This window comes from Hyla sarda, chromosome 6 (assembly GCF_029499605.1).
Source record: "Hyla sarda isolate aHylSar1 chromosome 6, aHylSar1.hap1, whole genome shotgun sequence".
NCBI lineage: Eukaryota > Metazoa > Chordata > Amphibia > Anura > Hylidae > Hyla > Hyla sarda.
Window position 1 is genome coordinate 110,610,765 of NC_079194.1, and position 26,423 is coordinate 110,637,187.

Sequence of the window (26,423 nt, forward strand, 5' to 3'; positions counted from 1 at the left end):
ATCCTTATATTCGCATCCTGGACAATCTCTTTAATTTAGAATTTCCCACGGGTGCGCTTACATGAAGCACTAATGTCCACGGCAAGTGCTTGCTTCTCTTCCTGGCTCACTGCAATCCCTATCTGGCTGAAGGAAATGGACTCCAATGAAAAGCCAGGGAGTGATCGCTCTGATCTAATAATCAGAACATTTAGACCCTGACCAAATCAAAATATACATATTTTTTAGTGACAGGGAAATCTTCTGTACAAATTATTGACAAATTTGCTTGTACGAGTAACTAAACTAGTACCACTAGGCCTTTGTGAAGCACAGCTTCAATTCTCCTCCCAACACAACGAGAGGAAATTGTTGCTAATATAGACCATATATTCAAGGACCACCCCTTTCACTGTCAGGCCCAGCATTATGTATTCAGAGCTGTATCCAAAAGGGCCTACAACCCAAACCCTACAATCTAGACCACACTGGATGGCACTGGTGACCACTTTAATCACCTTCACTGTGGCCTGTCTCCAGTCCACCAGTGCCTTATCATATTCTTGTCTCCCTTCCTCTCCTGTAGTGGGACAATCCAACATTCTGATGTACAAACTTTTAAATTCTCACCACATAGTCCAATATCTTTCTTCTGCTTCTCACAAGGCTGTATATGCGGCGTTCCACGAGGTGTGAGGGAAGATGGTGTTGCCCAGGGGTAGATGGTATTAGCCCCTTTATGTTTGTGATGCCATGGCGTGCTTTTCCTATATAACCACCCGAAGGTAGTACCGCTAGTCCTAAGTCAGGCAGCGGCAATAAAGAGTCCAAGGCCAGGTTAAGGGTAACGGTAGCTTTTACTGAGGTTAGACAGTTGGTACAGTCTATACAGTTCAGCCAATATCCCAGAGAGGTGGCCAGTGACACAGAGAGACCTCACAGGTTGCTTGGACTTGCAGGAGGTAGACTGACTATAATGCAGGCCATGGTGACTAGACAGTTAGATGGCTTTAGCTTACTTGCAATTGACAGGTGGCTGCAGACTTTAGGCTTGAGGCCTCCAATGCTCTGGACACTGATACTAAGACGACTTGACTGCACTGGACCTCAGGAACAAGAGAGATGAGAGTGATTGCAGCTCCTCCCTATCTTATATAGGGGGTTGTGCAAGGATCCCATAGGTTACTTGGGAGGTCATCTGGTCACTGGGTTCTCTGGGTAATAATCATATGACTTAAACATGGGACTTAAACATAATCATGTGGTACAAATATAATCATGTGACAGACAATAAAGGTCCTTAACTCATTTAGTGAAAACCCTTTATGTGAAACCAATATACACAGGGGTAGACACTACAGGAGAGCCGCGGGGACAGACAGGGACTCAACCTGACAGGACAGAAGAACCATATCCCGTACTGGGACACCAAATATACACTTTCCGCCTTCCTGTTGGCAAGAAGTTAGCCTTTTTTTTCCACACCTCCTAAGGTATATTTCAGAATTCAGAATAGTGTCAGAATGCATTAGCATCACCATGCCTGTCCCTCTGCCGACACAATGCTTCCTCGAGGCTATGACAATACATGTACCTTCCATGAGACACAAAGGCCCAGATTTATCAAACTGTGTGAGAGAAAAACTGGAGTGATTTTCCCACAACAACCAATCACAGCTCAGCTTTCACTTCACCAGAGCTCGTTAGCTGAGCTGAGGGGACGTGGTCGTGATGTCACAAGGGGCGAAAACAGCATTCGGAACATTTACTTCCGAATGCTGGCCAGTGGAGTGCCCCTTTAATGTGAGGGGCAACTAATTTCAAATAAATATATAGTCCAGAAAGGAAGCAGAGCATTGTGCAAATGTTAAGTGTTAAGAACTTGACCAATCAGTAGAATGAGCCTGGGGAAGTAAGCACTTTCCCCTGGCGCTGTGTCATGTGATCTGGGCGGTCTCATAATGTACGTGTATGGGACCATCCCGCTCACTTAGACTCAAAGCAGAGAGAAAAGTGTGTGGCTGTGCTCTACTTTCTCCACTCCTAGCATATTCTGAACCCCTGCTTAAAAAACTTTTGACATGTCCCTAGGACATATCAAAAGTATTTTATAATAGCCGGTACACTTTAAAGGGAAACCTGACTATGCACTAACCTGAATATACAGGTGGTCACTATTGGTGATCCTGAGTAAAACAAAGTATTCCTTACCCCAATCCATTCAAAAATTCACAAGATCGCAAAAACCTGCAATATGCAAACTAAGTCTTCACTGCTCCAGGGGCAGTGTAACACTCACGTTTCCGAAGACAGGAACTCTGGTGTATGTGGATCCACTGGACCTGTGTGGCAGATGACTCGGACCGTACCAGAGAGCGGAGTCTAAGGTGCTGCTGGTCTTCACCAGAGCCCACCGCAAAGCAGGATGGGCTTGCAGCTGCAGGCGACACCCAGGTTCCTATCCCTTGTACGGCTCGACCACACAGGCGGCTGAGGAGATGCGAGGCACAGGAGGGATCAGGGAACTCGTAGTCTGGATAGCAGTAGGTCAGGGCAGGCGGCACAGTAGCGTAGTCGGGACGTAGCAGGAGTTCAGTAGACAGGCGGCAGAGGCAAGGCAATACAATGGAACACTTTCTCTAGGGCACAAGGCAACAAAGATCCGGCAGAGAACTGAGGGTGGAGGAATTTATAAACAAGCCACAGGTGGCTACATTTATTAGCGTACTGGCCCTTTAAATCTTAAAGCTCTGGTGCGCGCACGCCCTAAGGGACGGGGACACGCGCGCCGGAGCAGAGAGGTGGAGGCAGAGGCAGGAGAAACACCCGGAGAGTGACGGACTGGGGCTCGCATGCGGGCGCGTCCCGTGATGCGAGTCCCAACCCCATTGGCAGCAGAAGGTAAGGGAACCATGCGCCCACGGCCAGTGTGTGAGGCCGGAGCGCATAGTGTAACAGTACCCCCCCCCCCCCCCCTTTGGTCTCCCCCTCCTTTTACGAGAGAGAAAACTCCTGAGAAGGTCACGGTCCAGGATATTCTCCTCAGGTTCCCAAGATCTCTCCTCAGGACCTGTATTTACCTCTCACAGTTTTTGCAGCAATAATTTGTTTAACTTTGTAGCTGTCAGATGAGCCAGAGACAGGTGTTGGGACAGGATTCTTCTGAGAGAACCGGTTAACGACAAGAGGCTTGAAAAGAGAGACGTGGAAGGAATTGGGAATACGTAACGTAGCAAGTAGACGGAGTTTGTAGGAGACAGGATTGATCTTTTGTAGAATCTGGAAGAGACCAAGGTAGCGGGGACCGAGCTTGTAACAGGGGATCTTGAAGCAGATGTATTTGGATGAAAGCCACACCATGTCACCAGGAGTGAAGGATGGAGAAGGCCTTCTACTTTTATCCGCTTGCGCCTTCATGCGTGAAGAAGCTTGGGACAACGACTGTCGGGTCTGTTGCCAGATGGTGGAGAAGTCACGGACCAGATCATCAACAGCAAGCACACCGGAGGAGACTGGGAGAGGAAGAGGAGGACAGAGATGGAGTCCGTAGACAAAAAAAAAGGGAGATGACCTCATGGACTCGGAATCCTTAAGATTATATGAGAATTCAGCCCAGGGGAGAAGGTCGACCCAATCATCTTGGCGAGCTGAAACAAAATGCCAAAGATAAGTCTCAAGGATTTGATTAACCCTCTCCACCTGACCATTGGACTGAGGGTGGTAGGCTGAGGAGAAGTCCAGATTGATGTCCAGACGGTTACAAAGGGCTCGCCAGAACTTAGAGACAAACTGCACCCCTCGATCCGAAACTATATGCTGTGGAAGACCATGTAAACAAAAGACATGCAACAAGAAGTACATCAGCAGCTGCGGAGCAGAAGGAAGACCTGGTAGAGGAATGAAGTGAGCATCTTGGAAAACCGATCTACCACGACCCAGATTACAGTGTTATTATGAGATGGTGGCAAATCAGTGATGAAATCCATGGCAATATGGGACCAGGGAGTCTCTGGAATGGGTAAAGGCTGTAAGAGTCCTGCAGGTCTTTGTCGAAGAGTTTTATCACGGGCACAATTTACACAGGACCGAACAAAATCAGAAACATCACGTTCAAGATGGGGCCACCAGTAGTGCCGGGAAATAAGAAGTAGGGTCTTGCGTATTTCAGGATGTCCTGCTGTCAAGGAAGAATGACCCCATTTCAGTACATTGCATCTCAATCTGGTGGACACAAAGGATTTTCCTGGAGGAACTTGCTGAATCTCGGCAGGAGCGTCAGGAATCAAACGGTCAGGAGGAATAATATGCCTAGGAGTGGAGTTCAAACCAATGACGTCAGAGGACCTGGAGAGAGCATCAGCCCTGGTGTTCTTGTCTGCTGGATGGAAGTGAATGAAGAAGTTGAACCTGGAAAAGAACAGTAGCCATCTTGCCTGGCGGGGGTTCAAACGCTGAGCAGACTGAAGGTATAGAAGATTCTTATGATCGGAGTAGATGCTGACCGGATGAGAAGAACCTTCCAACAAATGTCGCCATTCCTCCAAAGCTAGCTTGATAGCAAGGAGTTCACGATCTCCAATGGAGTAATTCCTCTCAGCAGGAGAGAAAGTCTTGGAAAAGAACCCACAAGTTACACTCTTGCCCTTGGCGTTTTTCTGAGTGAGAATGGCACCCGCTCCAATAGATGAGGCATCAACCTCCAAAGCAAAGGGCCTCTCTGGATCAGGTCTTGTAAGCATGGGAGCAGAGGCAAATGCAGACTTTAAATGGGAGAAGGCCTCTTCAGCCTCTCGAGACCAAGATTTAAGATTAGATGCCTTTTTAGTGAGAGCCACAATAGGAGCATCCAAGGATGAAAAATGTTGGATAAACTGACGATAATAGTTAGCGTATCCCAGAAAGCGTGGAATTGCACATAGGCCCGAGGGACGAGGCCAATCCAATACTGTAGACAACTTATCTGGATCCATCTGCAGGCCCTGATGAAAGACAATGTAGCCAAGAAATGGAAGACTAGGCATTTCTCCAGTTTGGCGTAGAGATGATTCTTCCGTAGTCACTGAAGAACCAGACGAACATGAGTACGATGCTCCTCTAAGTTGGAAGAGAAGATCAGGATGTCATTTGGGTATACGACAACACAGGTGTAGAGAAGATCACGGAAGATATTGTTGACGAAGTCCTGGAAAACGGCTGGAGCATTGCAGAGACCAAAAGTCATTACGGGATACTCAAAATGTCCATCACGATTATTGAAGGCCGTTTTCCATTCATCTCCCTTACGGATACGAATGAGGTTATACGCACCGCGTAAGTCAAACTTGGAGAAAACCTTGGCACCATGTAGGTGGTCAAAAAGTTCTGAGATAAGAGGTAGAGGGTAACGGTTCTTGACCGTGATTTTGTTAAGTCCCCTGTAGTTAATGCATGGACGGAGTGAGCCATCCTTCTTCCCTACAAAGAAGAAACCTGCTCCAGCAGGAGAAGAGGACTTATGGATAAAACCCTTTTGGAGATTCTCCTGGATATACTAAGCCATGGCTTTGGTCTCAGGAACTGAAAGAGGGTATATCCTCCCACGAGGAGGAGTGGTACCAGGCAGAAGATCAATAGGGCAGCCATAAGGACGATGTGGAGGCAGAGATTCAGCCTGTTTCTTGCAGAAGACGTCCGAGAAATCTTGGTAAGGTGGCGGCAGGCCAGGAAAAGGAGGAAGACGAGAAACAACTTTACGCAGAACAGGTTGGAGGCAAAAATGTTGACAGGATTGTCCACAACAAATTATTTCTCCAGTTCTCCAATCCAATTGCGGGCAATGGCATTGCAGCCAAGGAAGACCAGGAAGAATCTCAGAAGTACAGTGTGGCAGAACATAGAATTCAATCTTTTCTTTATGCGATACTCCCACTTGCATGACGAGAGTTTCAGTACGGAAGTGAACCTTACAGTAGCCCAAGCCAGGGAGGGATCAGGCAACTTGTAGTCTGGATAGCAGTAGGTCAGGGCAGGCGGCACAGTAGCGTAGTCGGGACGTAGCAGGTGTTCAGTAGGCAGGCGGCAGAGGAGCAAGGTCAAGTCACAAGAGCAGGAGATCTGGTACAAGGCAAGGCAATACAATGGAAAGCTTGCTCTAGGGCACAAGGCAACAAAGATCCGGCAGAGAACTGAGGAGGGTGGAGGAATTTATAAACAAGCCACAGGTGGTTACACTAATGAGCGTACTGGCCCTTTAAATCTTAAAGCTCCGGTGAGCGCACGCCCTAAGGGATGGGGACACGTGCGCCGGAGCAGAGAGGTGGAGGCAGAGGCAGGAGAAACACCCGGAGAGTGACGGACTGGGGCTCACATGTGGGCGCATCCCGCGATGAGAGTCCCAGCCCCGTCGGCAGCAGAAGATAAGGGGACCATGCACTCACGGTCAGCGTGTGAGACCGGAGCGCATAGTGTAACAGGCAGTTTCCCGTTCAAGCAGTAAATCAAGGAAAATTTGGACATGTTGCAAAGACATGTCAAAAGTTCAGATGTATCGGGGTCTCAGTGCCGAGCATTCCTCAAATTAATAGATATATTTAGGACTTCCTGCATTGTCTGCTGGCATTTACCATTACTTGCTGCCAGTTTCTGTTCCGTTTACTTCCCTCTGCGTAGGCATGGTTGTATGGTTATGCTTCAAATTTGAAAATAAAGAGTTATAAAATATATATACATGTATATCTACACACAGTGGGGGGGGGGGGAAGTATTTAGTCAGCCACCAATTGTGCAAGTTCTCCCACTTAAAAAGATGAGAGAGGCCTGTTGAGGTATACCTCAACTATGAGAGACAGAATGAAAAAAAAAAACTATAAAATCTGATTTTTAAAGAATTTTTTTGCAAATTATGGTGGAAAATATGTATTTGGTGAATAACAAAAGTTCATCTCAATACTTTGTTATATACCCTTTGTTGGCAATGAGTGAGGTCAGACATTTTCTGTAAGTCTTCGCAAGGTTTTCACACCTTTTGCTGGTATTTTGGCCCATTCCTCCATGCAGATCTCCTTTAGAGCAGTGATGTTTTGGGGCTGTCGCTGGGCAACACGGACTTTCAACTCCCTCCAAAGGTTTTCTATGGGGTTGAGACTGGAGACTGGCTAGGCCACTCCGGGACCTTGAAATGCTTCTTAAGAAGCCACTCCTTCATTGCCCTGGCGGTGTGTTTGGGATCATTGTCATGTTGAAAGACCCAGCCATGTTTCATCTTTAATTCTCTTGCTGATGGAAGGAGATTGTCACTCAAAATCTCACGATACATGGCCCCCATTCATTCTTTTCTTTACACGGATCAGTCATCCTGGTCCCTTTGCTGAAAAACAGCCCCAAAGCATGATGTTTCCACCCCCATGCTTCACAGTAGGTGTGGTATTCTTTGGATGCAACTCAGCATTCTTTCTACTCCCAGCCCGACGAGTTGAGTTTTTACCAAAAAGTTCTACTTTGTTTTCATCTGACCATATGACATTCTCCCAATACTCTTCTGGATCAGCCAAATGCTCTCTAGGAAACTTCAGATGGGCCCGGACATGTACTGGCTTAAGCAGGGGGAAACGTCTGGCACTGCATGATTTGAGTCCCTGGTGACATAGTGTGTTACTGATGGTAGCCTTTGTTACTTTGGTCCCAGCTCTCTGCAGGTTATTCATTAGTTCCCCCCTGTGTGGTTCTGGGATTTTTGCTCACCATTACTGTGATCATTTTGACACCACTGGGTGAGATTTTGCGTGGAGCCCCAGATCGAGGGAAATTATCAGTGGTCTTGTACAATATGTTGATTTCTTCACACCAAGTTACTGCCTATTGCAGATTCAGTCTTCCCATCATGGTGCAGCTCTATAATTTTGTTTCTGGTGTCCTTCGACAACTCTTTGGTCTTGGCCATAGAGGAGTTTGGAGTGTGACTGAGGTTGTGGACAGGTGTCTTTTATACTGATAACAAGTTCAAACAGGTGACATTAATACAGGTAATGAGTGGAGGACAGAGGAGACTCTTAAAGTTACAGGTCTGTGAGAGCCAGAAATCTTGCTTGTTTGTAGGTGACCAAATACTAATTTTACTAATTAATTCATTAGAAATCCTACCATGGGATTTCTTGTATTCTTTCCCCCCATTCTGTCTCTCATAGTTGAGGTATACCTATGATGGAAATTACAGGCTTCTCTCATCTTTTAAAGTGGGAGAACTTGCATAATTGGTGGCTGACGAAATCCCTATATATATATATATATATATATATATATATATATATGTATATATATATATATATGTATATTTAGGTGAAGTGTGTAAGGGGGAAACCAAGCAGCTTATATCTAATGATGGGAGGAGGTCTCAGCACTGAGGCTGAATGACATGTCAAAAGTTTACTTAAATGATAGTTAAGTTTCATGCCTATGTACAGAACTCTGAAGGGTATTTAGAGGGAGTCCCTTATTTCTTCATCTATTAGCCAGAGCAAAGGGCAGTTAGAAAGAGTGTCTCTCCTTTTGGAGGACCCAGCTTATCAATAAATAACACAGGCAACCCATAGATTTCAGTGAGCACTGTGTAATGCTTTAGTTCCCCTGTGGTGGTGCTGTAGAGAAACTAAACACTTGCTGCCAAGTTTCTTCACAAATCACATGTGATAACTAGGGGTCACAGCAAAAGAACAACCCCTTTAGTTATTTAAAAAGAAAATAACTCTGCATAATTTATGAAAGACACCACATTAAATGAGTATTTTCCTTGAAGTCCTTAGCACTAACTGCTTCCAGGCAATGGCTATTTAATTGAGTTTCTTTGCTAAAAACAAAATAGCTTAAAATAGATGTGAAAATATAGGTCTTTGGTTTGCTTCCTAACCTCTCTCTGCGGAATTGAAATTTGTATTTTTAATGTCAGACAAGGCCTCCCATCCTGGAGTAACCACATCAATGCAGGATCCCAGTATAATTCATATGTACACACTTGGCATAATTGGGATGGGAGCTGCGCACTATCAAAGACTTGAGGGGGAGGTATGTTTATTCTGGTAGCACACTCTGAAAAAAGAAGAAAACTTCAGAGTCGTACCATACATCCAAACAGCTGGATCTTAAAAGCGGTAAGCTAAACAGAGTCGTTTACATTGTAAAGGCACCGATGGATGGAGGTTGGGGTCTGAGCAGATGAGACGCTTGGTCTCAGAGAGTCTCCTCAGGATATAGTATTGAGTCCATAGACTGACAAACAAAAGAAACAGACTTCTGGGAAACATGAAATTAGGATTCTGGGAAAATGCTATTTCCATGCTTAGTTTGAGAGTGAGCTTTCTGATTAGTTACACAGGAGGGGATAATTAAATATGTCATCTGCTAATACATTGTTCTTTAGAGGGTTGTTCACTTCTAAAAATCCCTTTTTGTTAGAAGGGTCTAGCAATGATAATCTTATTAAAGGGGTCAAACATGAGAGGTGGCATTGGGGATAACCCACTATGTATAGACTAATGACCTTTACGGGCTGTTAGTAGCATTGCAAGGGACTTGATTGGGACCGCCCTGCTATGGAGATGGCACAGCTATCATTTAATAGATTCAGTCCTTTGCTTGCAAATTCTGAAACACTTTACTCAGAAGAGTAATAGACTTCAATGTAAAAATGTTAACTCCTTAACAACGCAGGACATATATTTACGTCCTTAGCCGGCTCCCACGATATAACGCGGGGTCACACGGTGACCCCGCATCATATTGGGTCGGTCTCGGCGGCCATCAATGGCCGGGACTCGCGGCTAATACCGGACATCCCCGATTGAGTTGATGCCTGGTATTAACCCTTCAGACGCGGTGATCAAAGTTGACTGCTGCATCTGAAGTGAAACTGAAAGCATCCCGGCAGCTCAGTAGGGCTGTTCGGGACCACTGCGGTGAAATTGTGGCGTCCCGAACAGCTTGCAGGACATCAGGAGGATCCCTACCTGCCTCCTGTGTGTCCGATCTCAGAATGACTGCTCCGTGACTGAGATCCAGGCAGGAGCAGTCGAGCGGCGATAAAACTGATCAGTGAAATGTTAATGCATGGCAGTGAACAGTGTAGGAAATCAGTCCATGCTATGGGGGCTATAACATTGCAAAAAAAAGAAAAAAAGTGAGAAAAGTGTTAATAAATGTGATTTAAAGGGGTACTCCGGTGAAAACCTTTTTTCTTTTAAATCAACTGGTGGCAGAAAGTTAAACATACTTGTAAATTACTTCTATTAAAAAATCTTGATACTTCCTGTACTTATTAGCTGCTGAATGCTACAGAGGAAATTCCTTTCTTTTTGGAACACTGATGACACCCCGAGCACAGTGCTCTCTGCTGACATCTCTGTCCATTTTAGCAACCATGCATAGCAGATGTATGCTAAGGGCAGCATGGTGGCTCAGTGGTTAGCACTGCTGCTTTGCAGTGTTGGGGACTTGGGTTCAAAACCCCCTAAGGACAACAATAAAAAAAAAAGCGTTATTATAATAACATTTTCAGAGAGAACTGTGGTCGTGATGTCATCAGAGAGCATTCCAAAAAGAAAAGAATTTCCTCTGTAGTATTCAGCAGCTAATAAGTAGAGGAAGGATTAAGATTTTTAAATAGAAGTCATTTACAAATATGTTTAACTTTCTGCCACCAGTTGATTTAAAAGCAAAAAGGATTTCACCGGAGTACCCCTTTAACCCCTTCCCTAATAAAAGTCAGAATCACCCTCCCTTTTCCCATAAAAAAAAAAAAAAACGATGTAAATAAAAATAAATATAAACATATGGGGTTTCACCACGTGCATAAATGTCCAAACAATAAAAATATATCATTAATTAAACCACACGGTCAATGGCGTACATGTAAAAAAAATTCCAAGGTCCAAAATAGCGTATTTTTGGTCACTTTTCATACCATTCAAAAATGAATAAAAAGCAATGAAAAAGTCTGATCAAAACAAAATGGGTACTGGTAATAACTTCAGATCACGGTGCAAAAAATTAGTCCTCATACATCCCCATATGCGGAAAAGTAAAAAAGTTATAGGGGTCAAAAGAGGACATTTTTAAACAAATTAATTTTCCTGCATGTAGTTATGATTTTTTCCATAAGTACGACAAAATCAAACCTATATAAGTAGGGTATCATTTTAACTGTATGGACCTGCAGAATAATGATAAGGTATCAATTTTACCTAAAAATGCACTGTGTAGAAACGGAAGCCCCCAAAAGTTTAAAAATAGCGTTTTCTTCATCTTTGACGCACAATAATTTTTTTTTCTGTTTCGCCGTGAATTTTTGGATAAAATGACTAATGCCACTGCAAAGTAGAATTGGTGTCATATAAAATAAGCCATAATAGGGATTTTTAGGTGGAAAATGGAAAGGGTTATGATTTTTAAAAGGTAAGAAAAAAGGGAAAAACTAAAATGCAAAAACTGAAAAACGCTCAGTCCTTAAGGGGTTAACGGCCATTATTCCACCGTTATTTTTGATGGAAGAAAAATTAGTGCATGTGATGTTTTTTCTTTCGTCACAAATAACGTCTGTTATTCATAACGGGCTATAACGGGTGATAACGCATATTCAAAAGATCCCTAAATGGGATTTTGTGAAGGCCGTTTAACGGCCGTTTTTAAGGGTTTTCTAACGGAAGTTTATAGCGGATCTTTTAACAGAGCAAAGGTATAGTGTGAAAGCAGCCTTAGAGGCAATATGCACTATATTGTTTTTACTTGCATACATTAGAATTCTCTGCAATAATGGTTGTAGTTATGTGGTGTCCTGTACCATCCTTAAGTCCCCTCAGGAAGAGTCCCTTAGGTCCATTGGGCTCTCCTACAGGGCTCCCCCCTTGTTGTCTCATGTCAATGCAATGTATATTCATTATGTGTATCTATTGTTCATATGTATAAAGTTGTACAGTTTGTACAAAATGTATAGGACCTTCCTTGGTCATGTGAACTACTGTCATGTGATATACCCAGAGTTCCATGGGCACAGGCTTTAGTCCAGCTCCCTAGTATATAAGGGGCTGTAATCTCAGTTAGTTCTCTTAGTTCCTGCTTCTCATCCTGTACACTAAAGCAGCATACATTCCTGCACAATTGCATCTAGGCCAAAGCCTAAGGAACAGCAGCCACTTCTAAAACATGAGTTACAATTCTCTCTACAAATCCAGTGACTACTACTCAGCTAAGGAATATATTAGTAGCACAGTGGCCTGCATAAATATCCTCATAACTAGAAGTCCAAGCAAGCCTGCGAGGTATCCTGTGTCCCGGTTGCCTCTGTGGAAACTGCATTACTGTAAGGACTGTTTCCTGAATATTCCAAGTAAAAGTTCCAGTTATTGCAAAACCCTTGCCTTGGACATTCCTTTATTGCATACTGTTTCTGGGCTGGTTGTTGGTAGTTATTGTACCGAAACAACCGCATCCTGGCGTCACGAACACTAAGGGGTTAACAACATCTTGCCCCCAGGGTTAATACCACCAGACCCTGCTACATACTGCAACACCCTGTGGTCGCCACAGTTATAACAATAGCAACTGTGGGTTCTGTGAGGCAAATTTATAAGAATCTATCCCAGTCCCATTAACCAGGAACACACTGGTACTTAGTCTCTAATCTGACCATTGAACCAAGTGGTCAATGTCTCCTAGGCACTCTCAGAAGACCCTGTTCTAGTGCAAACATTGCTTAAATTCTGCACTGCTTTAACACTTACACTTAGGTATCATTATTACCTATAGCTTTTCTGTCTGATGGAAATTGTATGACACTCTACTTTCCATGGCCCAAACAGCAGTTCACAGCCCAGCTCTACGACCTTGGCCATCCATGTGTATCACCATAGACTAAGAAAATTAATGTTTCTTGTACAAACTCACTGTTTACACTCCAGCAGTACACAAACACTGCCCATTTTATGTGATGGGGACATGTCTACACAATGGCCACACGGTCTCCCTCTAACCAATCATGGTCAGGCAGTGGGTTCCCCATGCTAGCGACCACTAACCACCTAATAACCTTATGGGGCCTAGGGTTGACTTTCCTGCCTCCAAGTTGGCAAACTGTAGAACATACACCGCAACAGTATAAAGAATTCATTGCATAAAATACAAAAGTCTGCAACATTTCCTGCAAATGAAGACATAAATTTACATTGATTTTAAATACTAAGCTTTTTGTAAGTGTGGTGTCCCAGTACCGCATTCTATACGGTACTTGTTTATTTATGGGTCCCCATAGCCAGAGTCCCTAGGACTTAGGGATCCCTGTTAGCCAGTCTACCCCTGGTCACCTCTATTCTAGTGTATAGATCTCTAATTTATTCATAGGTTAATATAAATAGAATAACATGTGTAAATAAATGGTTAATTACTTGTTTCCCTTAGCGTTGCAGGACCTGCGGGTCATGTGACGAGGTAAACTCTATGGTATTTAGCTTAAGGACCTTTGGAGGCCCTGTGACGTAAGCAATCCCATTACACCATGTAATGGTGAATGGCAGATGTTCGGACCAATCAGATTCGCCCCGCCCCCTGCCCATATAAGGGAGCGGCGGCCATGTTTCGCTCTCTTGTTCCTGGGTTGCTAAGCTAGCAACATCTCTCTTACCTCGTGGGCTGTCAAGCAAGCAAGACCTGTACAGCAGTAATCGCAGTGAGTTAGGCCTGAGCCTTGCGGCAACGGCTGAACAATTATAACTATAGAGTGTATCAATTCCCAAATACTCTGCAGCATCACCGGACCTAATAACTCCCCTAAATCCAGACGGATCTGCAAATCTCTTCCTAAATTCAGAGACTTTATGTCTAGCTCAAGGTCCGCAACTACTGCCAGTCACTAAGCAACCTAAGGACTGTTTGTATGAGACTGTTACTGTACTGTGGTTATTGCAAGAGCTTCAGTAAAAGTTATTCAAGTTCAAGTTTAAATCTCCTTGTGGACCTTCAGTTATTTTATGCACCTATCGTTACTGGGAAGGGCGGCGATAGGCCGGAACATTGATTCCGCATACTAGCCCTCAGCCTGGCATCACGAACTCTAGGGTTAACATTAACCCTTTGTATACCTATACCATACCACCACTACCATACACCCCCCAAGGGCTACCACAAAGCCTTTTTGGCATTGCACGAACAGGATTCGGGTGTGTGCCTACTATTGCCACTAGTGAAATTATACTCCCCCCCCCCAGAAAGCGAAATTTATTCATGTCTTGCTGTGTACAAGAACGGTGCTTGTGGTACACCATACAAGAGGGCCAAGAGAAAAGTAAGGGGGGAGGCGAAAATCTGCTTGCAACTACAATGTTTAAACTGCGCAACAAATTTATGCTGCGATCCTCTGGTCCAGTCAGCAAGGGCGGACCTCAACTGTTACCAGAAAAGCGCACGAAGAAAGCCCACGCTGTGCCACGCCCCGCCCCTGGGCGTGGCCACCGAGTTGCTGTGTCGCAGCCAAAAGGGAATTCAGAGATGCAGGAGTTGTTTCTGGAGGGCCCGGAAGTCGGGGCTGCAATGATAGCATCCTTCCTGCCAGCGCCATTTTGGAGAAGTCCACTATAAAAGACTCCACGCAGAGCAACCTCTTCAGTCTGCAGAGAGAGCCGGAGAGTACAGACATGACGGAGAGCAGCGTTCCACGTGGTCAAGTTGGCAAAATGGCGCCGGAAACACGGAAAGTTGTGGCAGTCGCAGCCCAACTTTTTCAAGAGCTTGCTGACCGTCTGCAGCGGTTGTCATTAGACAAAGAGGGGGCCTGCAATCTTCCCCCACTGCCTGATGATGACGACAATTGGCCAGAGACACCTCCAGCGAACAGTGCAGGAACACCTGGAGGTGCGTCACCGGTGAGATTGTCCCCTCACCACAGGACCTGGGGCTCGTGGGCCGAGATCCCGTCGGAGGAGTCTGCTGTGAGTACCCCACCAGAGGCGGCCTATTCTTCCTCCTCCAGCCCTGAGGTCATTCCTCGATCAAGTTTGCCAAGTGCACGACCGTGCTCACCAAAATTGCCGCAATGGGTGTTCGGAGATGAGCTGGAGCTGATCGAGTACATGCACAGAGTACTTCAACCGTTACCTGGGAAGACACTCCCACCAATCCCAACTGCAGAAAGGGAAAGGGCCCGTCAAGAAGCCGAGCTGGCTGAATTGATGGAAAAGCTAAAGGCCCGATACAAGGAACTCTATGCTCCAAAGCACGTACACTTGCCCTATGAAGAAAGAGTGCGGTATCAAGAAAATACCAAGGAAATGGAGGCATTGTACATCCGTAAATGGGATCACCCCCGAGAAGGGGAGGAGCCATTAGAAAGGAGAAGAGCAACTGTGGCCAAGTTCGCCAAGGTCAGAGGTTATGGAACACTCCTTGACTGCCACACTGACCATCCTCGTAAACCGGCGAGCAGTGCAAAGGCCATATCTCCATAAGAAGTTCAACACCTTGGAGGTGGGTGAAATTGTGGAGTACACCCCTGTCCAAAGCCTTCGTGGAGAATGGGCTGCAGCGGTCACCAGACCAACAGCCCCAACACAGCTTCCATTCAAATATTTCCCATCAACGGATTGGGAGTCTGATCCCTTCAACTTGAGGCTGAAAAGGTCTGCTCCTAAAGCCTCCACCAGCGTACCCAAGGAGGAGGAGCCTAAAGAGTTAAGTTCATCACCTTGTATGTACAGCAAAGAGTCAAGTTCATCATCTTCTATGTACAGCAAAGAACCAAGTTCTTCATCTTCTTCATACCGTCGAGAGTCAAGTTCTGCACAGGGTGAAGAAAACAGGCCAAAGTTGCGGCCACCCAAGTCGGTACCTAGACCCTCTCGGAGCCGTGAGAGTTTGTCTAACCCTGGGGTACCCACAGATGTACCAAGGCCCTCTCGGAGCAGTGAGAGTTTGCCAATTCCTACGGTACCAACGAAAGGGTCATGGGTTGCTCCTAATTTGGAGATGGTGCTCAAGCCCTATTGTCCCACTGTGATCCCGGCTAGTAAGCCTATAACCCCTTTTCAAGCTGCCTTCCACAACTCCATTCTCACCAATGTGGTGTAACAAAGCTATGTTAAGTCTAATCCTGCCCCTGATGTTGGCAGATATAGGGGAACCAAGAGAGGCACTGCAAGAGTGAAGAACATCTTCTAAAGAGACTCTAAAGTAATGTCTTATTATTATTTTTTTCTCTGTCTAACCATTTTGTCTTACAGGAACCAAGTTTAAGAAAAGTGCCTAGCAGGACTGTGCTAAGTTTGTTTCAGTTTAAAGTTCAGTAACGTAACCACTAAGCTTGTGCCTGACTATTAAGTTAAGAGACTCCTAGCCTGTAGGAGATTCATCAAGGACTGTACCGGCTGAGTTGTGGTTAAGGCCGTGTTCATTTATTTTTTTTTTGACTCCTAGTTTAGGTGGACTGCTGATCCTTACACGCCAATCTGTATATTTTCTTTGGACTCCTAGTGTAGGTGGACTGCTGATCCTTACACGCCTGCTTCATGTATATACCACCAACTTCATAAGAACTCTTATGATAAATGTTGCACTTATCGGGTGAATGCACCTGAAATCTGTTGAAGTGTTGATAAATGTATAGTAAATTTGTATAAGGTTCTGTACACAGAAAGATGTCCTTGTGTCTGTGTACACAAATAGTAAGTAAGGTTTGTACATAGAAAATATAGTCAAATGTCTATGAACATTAAAATAACTCAGAGTCGTACATGGAAAATATCGACGTACAGCACGTGTACACTCAATACTAAAAATATATAATTTTTGTACATACAAATGTATAATAAACTAAAGGTGTTTAGTAGTAAATCAATAGGGGACACCTCGGCTCCTCCGAGGGTAGTATTATTGCTAATGTATTGTAGTATTATAGCCCATCGCTAGCACCTGTCTCAACCAAAAATGATAGGGAGGATTCCCTTTCAAATAGTACTTGCACATAGTACCCTAGATTACTCACTTAATGTACTACCTCAAAATTTCTCTAGTGCATACACAAAAACAAATAAATATCTCACTTAAGAAAACACTTAAGGATTTGTAGCATATTGATACCCAATTCCTGCCACTGTTAGGTACACTTCTTCTCTTCTTTATTCATTGCGTGTGTGAGATGCTCTGCCTGGCCAGTAGATGATCTTGCTAGTACAAAAATAAACACATAATCCTAAGAATAACCTGAATAGGTTGTTTTGAAAGTGCTCTAGGGGTAAGTAGCGTGTAGTCGATAGACCCTAGCAGCCACCCTTACTGTGACCTAGCTTCCGACTAGCCAGTATACCCTTTGTGTACTAACTAACAAGTAACTTATTGTTGGCATATAGAATGTGTGAGATAATACAAATGTCTAGTCAGCTTGATGCAAAAGGTAAATAGAGCTGTAATAATATCTAGTTAGCCTTATGTATAGAGGTATGTGCTAATGCTCAATTTAGCCTCATCAAAATGTATAGAGAGCTAATAAAACTGTCTTAGGCAGCTATCTAATTGTCTAGGGAGACCTAATTGCCTGGTAAGCTTCAAAATGTATCATACGTTTTATAGAGTTGTATAGGAAGCTAGAAACTAAAGGATAGATAGCTTCTTTAATTGTTTAGATAGCATTCAAATGTCTAGATAGCATTTAAATGTCTAGATAGCATTCAAACGTCTAGATAGTACTCAAATGTCTAGATAGCATCAAAATGTGTTTAGTCTACTTAGGATGTATAACAAATGTACAGTTCATCCTGTTCTATAGCATCCTGCTCTAATCCTAGTCCCTCTGTCTCAGGGGACAGACGTCGAGGCCGACTTATCTTCAGTAAGGGGGTTTGTGGTGTCCCAGTACCGCATTCTATACGGTACTTGTTTATTTATGGGTCCCCATAGCCAGAGTCCCTAGGACTTAGGGATCCCTGTTAGCCAGTCTACCCCTGGTCGCCTCTATTCTAGTGTATAGATCTCTAATTTATTCATAGGTTAATATAAATAGAATAACATGTTTAAATAAATGGTTAATTACTTGTTTCCATTAGCGTTGCAGGACCTGCGGGTCATGTGACGAGGTGAACTCTATGGTATTTAGCTTAAGGACCTTTGGAGGCCCTGCGACGTAAGCAATCCCATTACACCATGTAATGGTGAATGGCAGATGTTCGGACCAATCAGATTCGCCCCGCCCCCTGCCCATATAAGGGAGCGGCGGCCATGTTTCGCTCTCTTGTTCCTGGGTTGCTAAGCTAGCAACATCTCTCTTACCTCGTGGGCTGTCAAGCAAGCAAGACCTCTACAGCAGTAATCGCAGTGAGTTAGGCCTGAGCCTTGCGGCAACGGCTGAACAATTATAACTATAGAGTGTATCAATTCCCAAACACTCTGCAGCATCTCCGGACCTAATAACTCCCCTAAATCCGGACGGATCTGCAAATCTCTTCCTAAATTCAGAGACTTTATGTCTAGCTCAAGGTCCGCAACTACTGCCAGTCACTAAGCAACCTAAGGACTGTTTGTATGAGACTGTTACTGTGCTGTGGTTATTGCAAGAACTTCAGTAAAAGTTATTCAAGTTCAAGTTTAAATCTCCTTGTGGACCTTCAGTTATTTTATGCACCTATGGTTACTGAGAAGGGCGGCGATAGGCCGGAACATTGATTCCGCATACTAGCCCTCAGCCTGGCATCACGAACTCTAGGGTTAACATTAACCCTTTGTATACCTATACCATACCACCACTACCATACACCCCCGAAGGGCTACCACATAAGGAAGGTACCTGTCAGTCTAAATGGGTTTTTGCACAGTTTGTTGATGCCCGTTTCATCCTCCTTATAAGCTGATCACAGGTTGTTCCACTGTGGGGACCCCCAGCAAGTAGATGTAATTTCATTTCCTCTGCTCTTCCAACACAGGGAAAACGTCTGTAAAAACTTATGGACATGCTGAGTCCTCCAGATGAAAGAATGCTCTTTGCAACCACCTTCCAAATTGGATAATAGAAGGGGGTCCTGAATGGTGAGTCTTACTTTATTGACTGAAAATTCTCTAATATTCTCTCGCACAAGGGGCGCACCCACAGCATATTTGACGTTGTGGATGCGCCAAAAGAAGTCACAGAGGGACTGCAAAGCGAGCTCCCGACCGTGGCCGAGAGCTTGCTCTGCAGTCTCTCTGTGACTGCTATCGGCGCATTCGCAAAGGCAAATACACTGCGGATGTGCCCCGTGTGACCCTGCCCATAAGGTATTTAAAGGGGTACTCCAGTGGAAAACTTTTTTTTTTTTTGTTAAATCAACCAATGCCAGGAAGTTAAACAGATTTGTAAATTACTTCTATTAAAAAATCTTAATCCTTCCAGTACTTATTAGCTGCTGAATACTACAGAGGAAATTATTTTCTTGTTGGAACACAGTGCTCTCTGCATACATCACGAGCACAGTGCTCTCTGCTGACATCTCTGTCCATTTTAAGAACTGTCCAGAGGAAAATCCCCATAGCAAGCATGTGTTCCTATGGACAGTTCCTAAAATGGACAGAGATGTAAGCAGAGAGCACTGTGCTCGTGATTTTAGCAGAGAGCACTGTGTTCCAAAAAGAAAATAATTTTCTCTGTTGTATTCAGCAGCTAATAAGTACCGGAAGTATTAAGATTTTGTAATAGAAGTAATTTACAAATCTGTTTAACTTTCTGGCACCAGTTGATATAAAGTGGTTCTCCGGTGCTTAGACATCTTATCCCCTATCTATAGCTGTCACGCCCCCTCCCGTTGGCTTGCATTGAGGGGCGGAGCGTGACGTCACACACCGCCAGCCGTGTGGTCGCCGGTAATCAGACCCGGAGCAAACACGCTCCGGGGACTGATTACAAACGGGGTGCCGTGTGCATGATCCCGGGGATCCCCAGTGGCGGGACTCCCACCATCAGGCATCTTACCCCCTATCCAAAGGATAGGGGATAAGATGTCTAAGCACCGGAGAACCCCTTTAAAAAAACCATTTAAACATGGGTTCGCTAAGCAACCAGACATCCCCTTTAACAAGAAATTTCAGTCACATTTATTTATTTATTAACAAAAATAGTAAAGAAATTATATGGTTGTATGTTTTTTTTTGTTTCTCATCATTTCACTAACATCACCTCAGGATAGAGCTTTTACGCTTTCTTTCCCCCCGGGAGGAGCTTACTCCTGTACTTGTTGTCTCCTACTGCTGGGTAATGTACTATGTATGATTTTATTTTAGCATGTGTAGTAAAGAAAAGAGTTTGTTACATTTCAAGCTCATTTAGCCTTTTGTCTTAAAACAGTACTGCATACAGAGGCTATGGATAACAAGAACTTACCGTATTTTTCGCCCTATAGAACGCACCGGCATATATGACGCACCCAATTTTAAAGGTGCAAAATCTAGCCGTTGGCTGTCCGGGCATGCTGGGAGTTGTAGTTTTGCAACATCTGGAGGTCTGCAGGTTGAAGACCACTGGATAGGAGGTAATACTCACATGTCCCCGCCGCTCCAGACCCGTCACCGCTGCCCTGGATGTCACTCCATCGCTGTCGCCGTGTCCCCGTGGTGTCAGGACGCTCCGGACGTCTTCTTCCCCGGGTTCTACGCTCTCCGTCGCCGTCATCACGTCACTATGCACGCCGCTCCTATTGGATGACGGGACGGCGTGCGCGACGACGTCGAAGGAGAGCGCCGGCCATGCAGGGGATCCCGGCACGGAGCAGACACCGATGAGGCAGGTAAGGTCCCTCCCGGTGTCCTGTAAGCTGTTCGGGACGCCGCGATTTCAGCGCGGCGGTCCCGAACAGCCCGACTGAGCAGCCGGGTTAGTGTCACTTTCTCTATAGACGCGGCGGTCAGCTTTAATCGCCGCGTCTGAAGGGTCAATACAGGGCATCACTGCGATCGGTGATGTCCTTTATTAGCCGCGGGTCCCGGCCGTTGATGGCCGCAGGGACCGCCGCGATAGGTGTGTATTCGCCGTATAAGACGCACAAACTTTTCCCCCCCTGTTTTGGGGAAGAAAAAGTGCGTCTTATACGGCGAAAAATACGGTATGTTTGGCCAACTAAAACTGCCTCAATATCTAATGGTATTTGGTATATGAGTATTTGTAGATGGTAGCTTGTGCCATGCTAAATTACAGTGGCAGGGCTGGCCCTACAATGGGTCCCTCTGGCTGGTTCCATCGGACCCAGACGGCATCTTTGGAGGGGCGGCAAATTGACGCTCTGAGAGGATTTTTAACAGGCAGGAGCAGGTCCTTTAAAAAAATCAGTGCAGGGCCGGAGAGGTTGGGAGCTGCTGGGAGCTGACGTGCACTGCGCAGTAACGCACGTCTGCTCCAAGCCCCTGATGTGTCCCTGCCTTCGATGCTGTAACATCCCCGGACCCCAGCAGTGCACAGAAGCAGCGGCAGCCTCCGCCACCTCACAGCAATCCAATCTCTGCGATCTTCGCTGCCCCTGACTCTCAGCACCTGCTGATCTCCTGCAGGTGAGGAGACCGGGGAGAGGGGTGGCGGCTGTCCGGGCATGCTGGGTGTTGTAGTTTTGCAACATCTGGAGCTCCGCAGGTTGAAGACCACTGTTAGAGGAAGTTGTACTCACCTGTCCCCGCCGCTCCGGACCGTCACCGCTTCCCAAGATGTCGCTTTCCATCGCTGTCGCCGCGTCCCCGAGGTGTCCCCGACGCTCCGGCAAGGCCTCTGCTTCCCCGGCATCTGTGCGCTCCATCGCCGCCATCACGCCGCTACACACGCCGCTCCTATTGGATGACGGGACGGCGTGCGCAGCGACGTGATGACGACGATGGAGAGCGCCGACGATGCAGGGGATCCCGAAGAGGACGCGCCGGAGCCCCGAGGACAGGTTAGAGTCATCACCGGAGCTCACGGGGCACCGTAAACGGCTATCCGGTGGCAGCTGAAGCAGTCAGCGCTGCCGGATAGCCGTTTATGCGATGGCCCCGACATACAAAAGCATTGTATGTTGATGCTGCCTTTAACATGCCATGACCTCTGAGAGGCCATCGCATGTTGAAATGATCGTATGTCGGGGCCATCGTAGGTCGAGGGGTCACTGTATATGTATGTGTGTGTGTGATAGATGCAGGGCCGGCCCTACAATGGGTCCCGCTGGCTTATTTGTCCTCCTGATATTTAATGGCATATTTGTATGGTTTGTATTTTAAACATCATTTTCTCTTTGTTCTCCTCTGCAGTCATGTGAAGAGCTCTGAACCCGAACACTTAAGCAGCTCTACCTGTCACAGCAGGAAATCCCAGCACCATGAGAAGCACAGATCAGGAGTTGGGGTGTAGGCTGGTCACTGGTCTTCTTGTCACACACAGAGCATGACAATGGGCCTGATTTACTAAGTGTTGTTTTCTTTGTAGGTTTTTTCCTGACAGGTATTTTTTCATGTTATTTACTAATGTGATGATTTTTCCCTACATTTTTCTTTTTTTCACAACTGCTCTGAGCTGTCGGGTTTTACAGAGCTCAAATCCACCACATTTTATGTGGGAACTTAAGTAAATATGTTGGGATTTTTCAAAACTGCCGGGAAAACAACTTTTTTTCAGGGCCATGCTCTTTTCCCTGGCGATCATGCCCTTTCCTTTTCTGAGTAAGGCCATGTTCACACAGAGTAAAATGTACAGAATATGCGCTTGGAAAAAAAGGCGACCATTCCGCAAATTTGCACTAACTAGCAGGTACTAGGAAATGTGCTGTCTCATAGACAGGAATGCATTCCTGAGAGGACACCGGAATCTGAATTTTTACCGCAGATGTTTCCCCGTGTGCGCAGTGGAGCAAAATCCCATTGAAGTCAATGGGACTCTGCTGCAGCGGAATGTCCAAGCGGAATATTCTAGCAGAATTCCACATGGACATTCCGCTGCGTGAACATATTCTAAAACCGAGAGACGGTTATTTTTTTTTTTTTGGGGGGTCATAAGATCTAGCACACAAAACGTGCAACACAATTTGGGTGCAAAACCTGAGAAAAAAGAGTCGATAAATGATCCTTATTATCACCAATAATCACTCAGTATTTCTGAATTGGACTTCTGTAAGGTTGGCACATACCAGATCTCACTTGAGTTCATAGGAAGCCTCTTGTACTTAAAAGTCCACAGACACTTGGTGCTGCAACCCCCTTAGAGGGGTACTTCACTGGAAAACATTTTTCTTATTTTTTTTAAATCAACTGGTGGCAGAAAGTTTAACAGATTTGTAAAAAAAATTTCAATAAAAAAATCTTATTCCTTCCAGTACTTATCAGCTCCTGTATGCTCCACAGGAAGTTTTTGTTATTTATTTCCTTTCTGTCTGACCACAGGGCTCTCTGCTGACACTTTATTTCCTTTTTGTCTGACCACAGTGCTCTCTGCTGACACCTCTGTCCATGTCAGGAACTGTGCAGAGCAGGATAGGTTTGGTATGGGGATTGGCTCCTACTCTGGACAGTTTCTGACATGGAAAGAGGTGTCAGCAGAGAGCACTGTGGTCAGACAGAAAGGAAATTCAAAAAGAAAAGAACTTCCTGCACAGCATACAGCAGCTGATAAGTACTGAAAGGATTAGTATTTTTAAATGGTAGTAATTTACAAATCTGAATTCAACTAGAGAAAAAAAAGTCATGGTCGCACATCCACAACCTGCACCTTGATCTAATGCTTCTCAGCAACATTTATTAAACTAACAGGTCGTTAGTGTACTTTATGATCATGAAGTGCAAGCCCGCTAGCCACGTGACGGCCACTTGTAAGTATTGGGTCCCTAACGTACCTGGCATAAAATGGTACAGCACTGAGCGGCGACCACCACCGCCCCAACACCAGTGCCCACAGGGGGAACGACCCACTGGCAGAGCAGCCCCAATGCCACTCAAACAAGTCCTTGGGCCACGCCTCCCCACAGACACAGTGTCGGGGCAGCAATGGATGCCAAACAGCACCGCACCAGTGTAAAAAGATGTAAAAAGCTCACTTAATGTGCTCCCAGCCAGAGACTGGGAGGTTGCCAGAAAGATATAGGGCCCTAATGCAGCTTCCTGCAAATTTATAGAGGCCTGGGCTGAGAGGGAGGGGCAGAGTGCAGACCAAGTGAAAAAAAAAAAAGAAGGGGATAGAAAACACAATGTGAATTCACCTATAGAAAAAAACAGACATGGTCGCATATCCACAACATGCAACTTGATCTAATGCTTCTAAGCAACATTTATTAAACTAACAGGTTATTAGTGTCATTTATGATCATGAAGTGCAAGCCACATCATGGCCACCTGTAAGTAGCGGGTCCCTAACATCCCTAGCATAAAATGGCGCAGCACTGAGCGACAACCACCACCACCCCAACAATGTAAGTAGCCCCCAATGCCACTCAAACCAGTCCCTGGGCCGTGCCTCCCAACAAACAAGATGCCGGGGCAGCAATGGACGCCACATAGCACTGCACCAGTGCAACCTCCCAGACTGCCTCTCTGGCAGCCTCCCAGTCTCTGGCTAGGAGCACTTGGTAAGTGAGCTTTTTACATCTGTTCACACTAGTGCGGTGCTGTGTGATGTCCATTGCCCCGGTGCCGTGTCTGTGGGGAGGCGTGGCCCAGGGACTAGTTTGAGTAGCATTGGGGCTTCTCTGCCAGTGGTTCATTCCCCCTGTGGGCACTGGTGTTGGGGCGGTGGTGGTCACCACTTAGTGCTGCGCCATTTTATGCTAGGAATGTTAGGGACCCGCTACTTACAGGCAGCTGTGACGTGGCTAGCGGGCTTGCACTTCATGATCATAAAGTACACTAACGACCTGTTAGTTTAAGAAATGTTGCTGAGAAACATTAGATCATGGTCGTGCATGTTGTGGATGTGCGACCATGTCTGTTTTTTTCTCTAGTTTAATTTACAAATCTGTTTAACTTTCTGGCACCAGTTGATTTAAAAAAAATGTTTTCTAGCGGAGTACCCCTTTAAAGGGGTACTTCTGTTGAGAACAAATGTTTTCAAATCAACTGGTGCCAGAAAGTTAGACAGATTTGTAAAGGACTTATAGTTAAAGATTGAAAAAAAACAGTACTTATCAGTTGCGGTATTCTCCAGAGGAAGTTGTGTAGTTTTTTCTGGAATAACCACAGTGCTCTCTGCTGCCATCTCTGTCCATGTCAGGAACTGTCCAGAGCAGGGGAGGTTTGCTATGGGGATCTGCTCCTGCTCTGGACAGTTCCTGACATGGGCAGAGGTGGCAGCAGAGAGCACTGTGGTCAGACTGGAAGAACTACAAAACTTCCTCTGGAGCATATAGCAGTTGATAAGTATTGGAATGATTAAGATTTTTTAATAAAAGTAACTTACAAATCTGTTTAACTTTCTAGCACCAGTTGATTTGAAAACGGGAGTCCCCGTTCAACATGCACATGACTCAGCAACATTTTCAGTCTTCTTGGCTTTTTATCAAGGCATTGAAGAGTATCTTTAGGGTACGTTCACACACGCGGATTTTCAGCGTATTTTACGCTGCAGATCCGCTGGTGAAGGCCCGCTCTATGCTGTCTTTACATGTGCCTGCTCGTAGTGGCAATACGCCGCTAGCAGCAGGCACACTGCGATGTGCGAGTCGCAGTATACTCGCACATCGCGGGAGCTCTCTGCCTAGCTCAGAGCAAAGAGACCGGCCGCAATGTGCGAGTATGCCGCGCACATCACTGCAGTGTGTCTGCTCGTAGAAGCATATTGCCACTATGAGCAGGCACATGTAAAGCCAGCAGATCCTCAGCTAAATACGCTGCGAAAATCTGCGCGTTTGAACATACCCTAAGGGTCTATTTACATGTAAAGTATTCTGCGCAGAATTGATGCACAGAATTTTCTGCTGCATATTGAATTCCGGTGCCTCATTTCTTTGAGAAAGCCATTCAGAATGGCGAAAACATTTAGAAGAGAGGATTAATGTTTTAATAACAGACTGTACCAGAGACCTTTCCTAGTTAGTACACCGAGTGCCCAAGCTGCAGCACGGCACCGGGGTACACTAGATAGTAATGACAAACTAATAGTCTGCATGGCAGACATTTTCATGATACTATAGGAATTAATTTTATTGGATACAGTGCTGATAATTTTAAACACCACTGCTATTTAGATGCAATAAATGTGCAATATACTAGTTTGGACACTATTTTAATGAGCATAATTAAAAGTTATATGTTATGGGGGATTTCTAGTTTATCCTGAGGGGATTTATTCCCCAAGTAGATTTTGTGTTACTATTGAAATCCTGCGCATCAAATCTGCGCAGAATACTGTACGTGTGAATAGACCCTTAAGAGTTAATGAACTATACTACATATAGAGTTAAAACTATTGATTAATAAATAGCACTGTACCTCAGAATTTCTATCATAAAAACGCATAAGTATGTAGAACTATC

General features: G+C 45.2%; 1 long non-coding RNA gene across 1 annotated transcript; it reads left to right on the forward strand.

The window, feature by feature from the left end:
• Positions 1-13,598: 13,598 nt before the first annotated feature.
• Positions 13,599-22,753, forward strand: LOC130277597 (uncharacterized). Its single transcript, XR_008845486.1, has 3 exons — positions 13,599-13,666; positions 18,903-19,005; positions 22,219-22,753. It is a non-coding gene; the product is annotated as an uncharacterized LOC130277597 (long non-coding RNA).
• The last annotated feature ends 3,670 nt before the right edge of the window (positions 22,754-26,423 follow it).